General features: G+C 32.0%; 1 pseudogene; it reads right to left on the reverse strand.

The window, feature by feature from the left end:
- Positions 1-6,202: 6,202 nt before the first annotated feature.
- LOC133183900 (MAP7 domain-containing protein 2-like) lies at positions 6,203-7,624 on the reverse strand (annotated as a pseudogene).
- Positions 7,625-10,031: the final 2,407 nt, after the last annotated feature.

Genomic DNA, 10,031 nt, shown 5'->3' on the forward strand with positions numbered 1-10,031 from the left:
TATTCCTTGTAACAAGAACTTTCTTTTCTTTGGGTATGAATATATTTGACCTCATGACTTTGACCTTGGAGTTTGACCCACTTTTGCAAAAATATAATTATTTACCCTGGCCATAACTTTTGTACAATTGGTGCAAGGGATTTCATACTTCACGTGTATTCATTGTGACAAGACCTTTCCTTGGGTATAAATATTTTTGACATTTTGACTTGACCTTAAAAATTGGCCCACTTTTTAAAAACTTTAACCTTGGTCTCAACTTTTGAACTATTAGTACTTTGTTATTTTGTTTTCTACCATTTATTGATAATAAATTATAAATCTTCGTTATATTTCACTCTCATTTTGAAGTTTTTCAGACATTCTGAGAGTATATTAAATTAAATAAACCTGGATTGATCTGTTGATAACGACACTGTTTTATACTACAATTAATATGAGTGGCCAACAAACAAGCATTCTGGGATAAGCAATACTGTGTCCCATTCTAGCGCATGTATGAGCAATAATTCCATCAAACTTATTGAAGCAGAATAAAATGCAAATTAATTTGATTAGCAAATAATCAAGATTGAGATTGATGCACATACCAAAAATGAGCTCAATTTATGCAAGCTTCTGGGAAAAAAAGTCCAGAAAACCAAGTGGGACAGATTGACAAACAGACCGAGAGAGAGGCAAATGGAGAAGTAAATTTAGAGTCTCTTCCAGTCTAGATCTCATACTGGGGACTAAACCCTTACACTCCCTCCATTCAAATGTGGTAATCTAAGATACACAGCATTTTTCTAGATTGGGCTAGTGGGTTAACCCTTTAGCTCCATGGGTAAAGCGCTGGACTGGAATGCCAGAGGTACCGGGTTCAATCCCAAGCGGGGAGGCATAAACATGTTTCTGTTACACAAAGATGCTTCGAGGTAGGTTTGGTTGAAATTGTTCCATCAAGTTAACACACTACAAATGCCATGTGTAGTGTTGTCTTGACAACAGACAAACATTGATCAGAAGAGTTCGCTTGAGTCTAAGGCTCAGGTGACCTAAAAAGTCCTAATATAAATACCGTGTCAATCACACTTACACTTTCATAAGCTGTCCTTCACCTTTGGTTTAAAACGTCATTAGGTTCTTCCATAGCCCTCAACAGGTCATCCAAACCTGCATCTATAATGGATGTATGGAAAGCCTGCCTGAGGCCTGAGTACGGATGTCTTGTACATGTTTTTTCTCTCACACAAAAGCTAAATAATCCTGGGAGTCTTTTTCTGCAAATAGCTTATGAGTCGTTGCTGTGTCAGAAGTCTTAAGCAGATCTCACGCGCTCTGGACATGACTATGAAACCTAAAATGCAAACAGCTTAAGATAACATAAAACAGACCTCAGGGTCCAGTTTAAAACAAATACATTTCTTTGAAAGCATTTAGTCAACAAAATACTACAACTCACATAATTTATTGCACTGCATAGAGAGAGAGAGAGAGAGAGAGAGAGTTTATCTAGCAAAATTTAAATATTTGTTTAATCTCTGCTTGTATAGGTCAAGTTTTAGAAATGGAAAGAAAAAAAATTACGAGCAGGGAAAATGTTTACGAAATGCAGAGATCAATAGTTGAATACTTGAAAGAACATGGCGAAAAATTGGAGATTATTCGTTATCAAAAGGCGTTAAAAAGCCTCTGCTGATTTTTTTTTCAACGTTTGACCTCCATTATTATGGAGCCAGTATTGCAATGAAGGTTCAGTTAAATATTCTATGTATAAAACGGAAGAAAAAAGAAGCTTAGTTCGGAAGATCATTTTCTCAAGGAGATCAGGCTCCGGGGCCATAAAACTTAGACGAGCTCATTTTTGAACTCAGTCTCACTTTTCTACTGTTAATTCCTTTGGTGAAGCCAGACATTCGATGTCACTGAAGTCGATGAAAGACGAAGTGTTAAAAATCCATTTTCAACTAGAGGTATCAGTGCATCCACATGTCGAATTTAAATATGACTCACTAAAAAAATTATAGGTATACAACAAACAATTTACTATACACAAAAAAAATTAATAAACTACATAAATCAGAGGGATCCGTTTTCATTAAAATTCATGGATGAAATGGGGGAGGGGGACTCAAAGATGGACATAGCACTTATGGACATTCAGTAAAGGGAAAGCATTGCACTGAGATAACAAAATATGACCCACGTCCGAATATTACAGTATGTGTATAGAGGCAGGAGTGTAATAAAATATGTTTAAATTATAAAGGTGCATCCTACTTCGCAGAGTACATCCAATTTATAGCGGAGGCTGCGCAAATTTACACCGATGAAGGAGAGCCTGTTTTCAACCAAGGAGACTGTTTAATCGTCGACAATACCCCCACTGTGGCAACGCACTTGGAAAAAATTACACACTTTTAAAAAAATTCAAAGTGCGTTAGAATTGGAACAAAATCAACATAAGTTTTGAATTTTTTTTTCACAGTGCGTAAAGAGAGTACATCAACATTTTTTTATCATGGAGACAACGTACTTTGAAAAAAATATGTATAAAACAAAAATTCTGGACTTAAATTTTAGTAATTGATAGCATTATTTTGTTCTTTTTCTTTCGAAAAACTGATGAATTGATCTACCCTATTCGAGAATGAGAAGACAAGTTATAAGGTTACTCAGTCCAACTCTTTATCCTTCCTACCAAAATATTTACTGGTATGACATTGATATACTTTCGATAAATTTGAGTAAACGGAAAATAGATGAAAACGTTGAGATAAACTTTCCTGAAAATAAAACGCAACCCTATTATATTAGAGAGGCTCAGGGGCCATATCGCTGATCTAAGCAACAATAGCCAACTGACTATACTTTGGCCAAAGTAGCTTTACAAAATCAAATACAACTCAATAAAATAAAATAAAATAAAATGCATAATCCTGAAGTGATGTCATCACCGAAAAATTTATCCAACCAGGTTCAAATAATTATTTATCATACCTAAAATTTGCAAGAATATTGACCAGACCGTGCACATTTTTTTTCAAAGTGCGTGAAGATATTAATGCACTTTGATTTTTTTTTCAAAGTGCGTTGTAACACGCCATACATCACAATGTCAGACTAAATATAGTCTAGAAAGGACTTTTTGTTTAATAAAACGTACGTCGAGAATATTGTACATTTCCATTTGCCGAATAAATGAAACACGCTCTTTATTCCCGTTCTTAAAATGTCTCCTCCTTCTTCTTTTTCTTTAATAAAAAGGATATTGAATGGGGTCGTAGAGAAATTACTAAACACCTTACGTGCCTGAATCAGGGATTACCTATGCAGTTTTATTATAACTATAAATACTGACAAATCCACATGATTTGCAACTTAACTTTCTTCTTAATTTTTCCGGAGGAAACACAAATAAAAATTTATGACTTCAATATTTTCAAATTTTCACAATGAAATTTTAAAAGCCAATTTTCAAACTTTAATTTGAACTTTGAATTCATAATTACTGAGTTTCAAAAAACAATCCGAATATGAAGATTGGTGTCTTAAATATTTGAAGTAAAATTCTAGAAACTGAAAAAGTGAAACGTGATTCTTTTTTTTTTTTAAATATGAGCGTTTGAATAAAAATTCTAAAAAAATCTTAACCCTTTTGCAAGTTGAATTAAGGAATTTTAAGTATGAAGTAAACTTTGAAACATCAACAGAAAAAATAGGTACAGAATTTAAATCTTCTAAACAATAGATAATTTAAAAATCAATATCAAAAATTAAAAATAAAAATTCGGTTTCGGTTGTCTGATATTTTCGGTGAAAATCTAATAATTCAAAAAAGTAAAACGTTTTTGGAAATTCGAAAATATAGACTCCTAAAACTTTTAATTTTTAAATTTTAAAACATTACAACATCAGTTTTTTTTTTTGTTTTTAAGTTGAAAATTTTAAAACTAAATACATGTATTAGAATTCTAGAATGCTAAATAATTTTCGAAATTTGAAATGTTAAGTACTGCACGAAACTGTTCATCAAAAGTAAAAATAGCTTAAAAACTCCAAAAAAATTAAATGCAAAAAATAGTTGTAGAGATTTGAAATTTTAAAGTACATATATAAAAAAAAACATTTAAAAATTATACAAAATCAATTTGTGCTCTTTAAGTTTTGAATTTTGAATAAAAATATTAATTTCTAAAAGTTTGAATTATTTTCAAAATTTGAATAACGAAGTGTTACACTCAAAATATATTTGCATAAATAGAAAAAAAAATACTCACAATTTATGTAAAATAAAAGTCAATCAATGAAAATTTTTATTAATTAGAATATTTTCATGATTTAAAAAATAACATGAATTCATTTATCAGAATTTATAAAATTTTGCATATACATGTATTTATATACGATTATTTCCTCACTATGATTGTGTTTGTTTGTTTGTATGTTGTTTAACGTCCCTCTCGAGAATTTTTCACTCATATGGAGACGCCACCACTTGCTGGTGGAGAGCTGCAAATTTTGTCCTATACTCGGCACTTATGGCCATTGAGCAGTACGGTCCCATCCGAAGGACCGGTCTCCACGTCCCACAGTGGGATTCGAACCCGCGACGTAAGGATCAACTCCTTACTTCGCGACTCTAGAGCAGACGCTCTAACCACTGTGCCACGCTGACGACTTCCTCACTATGAAAAAAATGATTTAACATAAATTAGTATAGTATGAATAAAGTCATAATTGTAATTAACCTTAACTTAAATTTAATGAATTTGTAAAAATCAAAAATATACATATTAGAGAGGTTAAGCATTTGACCGTGTGCGTCTACGTGTACGTGTAAACCTAGAAGTGTTTTTACAAGTACGCGTAACTAACATCGTGTTCTGTTTAACAAACAGCACGTGTACGGGTACGTGTAAAACATTTTGTAATAAAATATTTCATTGGATAAAAAAATCAAAATAAACAAATCAAAATAAGTTTTCCATCTCTGTGATTGTAAATTAAAATGGCGCAAAATTTGATGTTACTTGCATCTTTGGAGGATGATGCTGACCTTTTACTGTTGGCGAGTGTGGGCGATGAAAAAGATTCATCAGTTTATCGGCAGTTAAAGTTTGATGAACTAAGCAATGAACAGTTCCGTAATTTATTTAGATTTAAAAGAGAAGATGTGAATGGTTTGTGTGAAGCGTTAGATTTACCAAGAAAGATTGTGTGCCAAAACAGGACTGTATGTTCTGGAATAGAAGGTTTGTGTATTCTTATTCGCCGATTAGCGTACCCAAGTAGATTACAAGACCTTTCGCATATATCTGGGAGATCAACTGCTGAATTATCATACATTTTTAACACTGTCCTTAATTTCATTGATAAAAGCCACGGACACAGACTCGAGAGTTTAAATCAGCCTTGGTTGTCGCACGCAAAGTTGGATGAAATGGCCACAGCCATAAGTAACTGCGGAGCCCCGCTGTTAAATTGCTAGGGTTTTATAGACGGAACGGTGAGGCCAATATGCAGACCCCAATCTCATCAGCAGTTGGTGTTTAATGGCCATAAGAGAGTCCATGATCTTAAGTTTCAGTGTATTACGACACCTGATGGAATGATAGCGCACCTCTTTGGTCCAATTGAAGGTCGACGTCATGATGCCGGTATGTTACGAGAAAGCGACGTTGAGCATCAACTGCAACAATATATGACAAAGGCAAATAATGATGTCTACTCCCTCTACGGTGACCCCGCATACCCATTATCACCCTACCTAATACCCCCAATTCGGGGAGGTGTGATCTCAGCTAATCAGATGCGCTTTAACAAAAGAATGTCGGCAGTGAGAGCGTGTGTAGAATGGACTTTCAGCAAAATTTTAACTCTCTTTGCTTTTCTTGATTATAAGAAGAATCAAAAACTGTATTTACAACCTGTTGGAAAGTATTACAGAGTAGCATCAATCCTAACTAACTGTCACACTATTCTCTATGGGAGCGAGACCGGGTCATTCTTTGGTATACCTCCGCCATCCCTACAAGAGTATTTGGCCTAAAACGTGCATCAAGTACTAAATACATGTATGAATGCATGATAATAGGCGGTTATGTGCAAAGGTACTAAACAGAACAGATTTTAAATGTGTCTTAATTTATTCATTTATAATTTATTCAGTTATAACATATGTGAATTATCACAATATATGTACTTGTTTATTTGTTATTTATCTTTTGTTAATTTCTTTAACAAATCAATAAAAGCAAGTTTTTCTTGCTTTTCAATTTCCATCCTTTGCATCCTCTCTTGCCTATCCAAATCAAATTTGGCCTTTTCCAATTTTAGTTGTTCCTTTTTGAACTCCATTTCTTCGCTTTTTGTTCTCATTTCCATCTCGGTCTTTTCCTTTAAATAGTCGACGAGGTAAGTTTGGGAATTTTTCCTTTTTGGTGCCCCACACTCATCATCTGAAATTAATAAATTTCGAAAGAAGCAAATATATTCTACAACACAGACCGGGGGGAGGGGGGGGGGGTTAAATACACGTAGATTGTATCTATAGCATGTAATTTACTTGTAATTGCAAATAAATTACCGGAATTTATTAGAGAATGCATACATTAAATATACTACAAGATAATGATGGTAAAAATATTTTCAAAAATATCATGTACACCGTGATATACATAGAGAAAAATATATACCCTTTAATTTCCATATCACATCTTGTATCAGCTCGAGACGCAGCTAGTGGGCCGAAGGGCCGAGGGCTGACATTGGTTGAGGGTATGTTTTAGTATGTTTATTACATGCTTGTGATAAAACACAGCACACAAGAACTTGAGAACTTCGGGCCTGTCATGCACTGACAAATGACATGTAGCCTATTGTATCAAAAACAGTAATTTAAAATTAAGAGAATACGAACAAATTTTTTTATAAATAGATGTATTACCATATGTACTGTTTTTTAAGGTTTAATCTACAAGGAGATATAAATCTGTATCAGCCCTGCAATTCTGCAATAGGTAAATCGCATATGCAAAAAAAGCTATTTTTATTACTAAGTATGTTGTAAATGTATGTAGTGTACTACATGTGCATACCTTTCTTTGGTGTCAGACACTCTAAGGCTCTCTTTCTTATTTTTTTCCCCATGTTCTCGGATTTTTCTTTCTTTTCTTTTTCTTCTTTCTTTCCCCTTTCTTCCTCTTCTTTCAACTCCAGTACTTCATCAAGTAAAGTGGTTTTTTCTGTTATTTCTTCATCAACACCAGATCTTAAAAATAGTACTTAATAATGAGTTTTCAAACTGTCTGAATTTATTATAAAATCAGATTTTTGGTCCACCCGCAATATTGTGTAACTAAAAACATAAACATAGAGCGGATCCAACTAAAATATATGTGTAGTATTTATTCAGAGAGAGAAATAGAGAGATGTGTACCTTTTGAGATTCTCTCGGTTTTCTCTCTTATGCTGATCAATGAGTAGATGTGTCCGCTCTCTCACTCTCCTAGCATCTAGAATAAAATCAGGTGATGACAGGGTTGCAGCGATTTCTGCCCATTTGCTCTTGTTTTTCATGGGATTACTGGCGACAATTTCCCTCAAAAGCCTGATGTCATCCTCACTTTTAAACCGAATTTGTTTTTTCCTCTCGATATTTATTTCCCCCTAATTTTCAAAGAAGATTGAAAGAAATACAGGTATTAAAATAAACATAGAAATTGTATTAGTGATTGAGGATTTGGGTTCTACAGAGGGGGGTGGGGGCATATTCTGTAAATAAATATTCTGGACCTTCACCCCTATTTTCCGGAAATAAAGTTTGGAATTTAGGCCGTCAACTCAACTGGTGCTAACCCAGGGTTTAATAGACCTTTTTTGTACAGGGTTCTGTACCCTTTCAGTTGGGAATTTTTAATCGAAAAAGTGGCAAACCTTGGAAATACTGATGTCTGATATCAAGTTAAAATGTTGATTAAAGAGTATCTTTTAAGTTTTATGCCTTAATCAATATTCAAATCTTTATTTCTATTTTCTTATCATCAAAGTCTCAAAATTCAAGTTTTATTTAATATAAAAAGCACTAATTAATGCAATCTGCATGGTATTTGGGAAATTTTGAATTGGGAAAGGGTCCTTTTTACAGGACCTGAATGCAGGGGTTATTAAGCCCTGTAACCCCCCCCCCCCCTTAAAAGAATATTGGAGGGCGATACCCCTTTTTTCGCTTTTTCAATTTCACATGGATTAAAATAAATAATATACTTCTGAGCATTTGGGAAAACATGAAAATAAATAAAAATAGATAATGTGTCTCAACCCCCCCCCCCCCCGCGCCCCTTAAATATGCGTGAATCGACATAATTCAACAAGACGGGTACCAACAATAAAAAATACAATAATAACTAGTTCTTTAAGTAATGAATGTAGTAACATATATCATATTGATTCTTCAACTTTGGAATTTTTCTCATATCATTCGAAATGACGTCATTTCAACATGTCACTTTACAATCCAATTTTGTCAAATATTTCTATTACTTTGATCAAAAAAGGTACACAGATGTACGTAATAAATTCTCAACATCACAACAAACACCACATGAAAAAAAAATTTCCATTATTAGAGTTTAAGAAGCTATAAGTTCTTACCTCCGTGTACTTGTGAATTCACGCGTTGTGCACAACTTGTAGAATTACGCGGTATGCAAAACTGATGACGTAAATCGCAGTAAATTAGGGGATTTCCCTAGCTACACGTACATGCACGTACACGTAGACGTACACGGTCATTTGCTTAACCTCTCTATTATCATGAGAAATTTTGCAATTCACATAATTTACAAAAATAATATACTTTATACAGTAGGTATGTTAACGTCTAAAAATATACGATGATTTTATACTTATTTAATTTGTAAATGTAAGGTTTATTTTCATTCAAATTTATTTAAAAATTATGCAGTGCATTTAAATATAAATACAAATTAAAATTAAAATAAATTTTCATTGATTAAAATTTGCATTGTTTATAGATTTTTTGAGATCGATCACAAATTTGCTTAAATTTGAAGCATAATAAATAGTAAACACTACCAGACATCAGTCTAGAATACCATAAATCTGCATAAATTACTATAAAGCTACTTAATGTGAATTATAAGCTAGACATTTCCAATAGTTTGCAAGAATTTCAACATATATTAACACTTATTTACAGAGGATCTACACACTGCAATTTATTTGCATAAATTTAAATGAATTTACATAAGATTTATACCAATTTCAAAAAAAAAATCTTGAATTACCATATGTGTACATTTATTATGTAAAATTATCGTATATTTACATAATTAAGCATAAATTATTATCAAATTTCTTTAATTTACATAGATTATATCAAATTTCTTTAAATCAACATAAATTAATTGATATAAAAAATAACAAACAAGATTAATTTGCATGAATTAACATTAATTGTCATCAAATTACGTAAATAAACATAAAATTTCACAAATTAGCATGAAATTTAATGAATATAAATAAATTATTATAAAAAAAAATTAATGTACATAAAAAATATAAATTACAATAACTTTGTATAAGTATAAAATTTCGTATATTTGCATAAATCTTCTTGATTTACATAAAATACCATATATAACTTAAAATATCATATATTTTATATTATGATTAAAAAATGTACCTTATTTTGCATAAATTAACATAAATTTACATAAATTAGCATAAATTTTTCCTGGTTCTACAAGAATTTGCATTAATTAACATAAAATTTCCTTGATTTACATAAATTAGCATCTATTTACATAAATTAGCGTAAAATGTCCTTAATTTGCATAAATTTACATAAAATGTCCTTAATTTGCATATATTGGCATAAAATTAGCATATATTTGCATAAATTAGCGTTAAAAATAGTCCTTAATTTGCATAAATTTACATAAAATAGTCCTAATTTGCATAAATTAGCATAAATTTACATAAAATGTCCTTAATTTGCGTAAATTTTCCCTTGATTTGCATAA

The sequence above is a fragment of the Saccostrea echinata genome, unplaced genomic scaffold (genome assembly GCF_033153115.1).
Source record: "Saccostrea echinata isolate AGI-Se365-2 ecotype Australia unplaced genomic scaffold, CSIRO_AGI_Sech_v1 ptg000009l, whole genome shotgun sequence".
Taxonomy (NCBI): domain Eukaryota; kingdom Metazoa; phylum Mollusca; class Bivalvia; order Ostreida; family Ostreidae; genus Saccostrea; species Saccostrea echinata.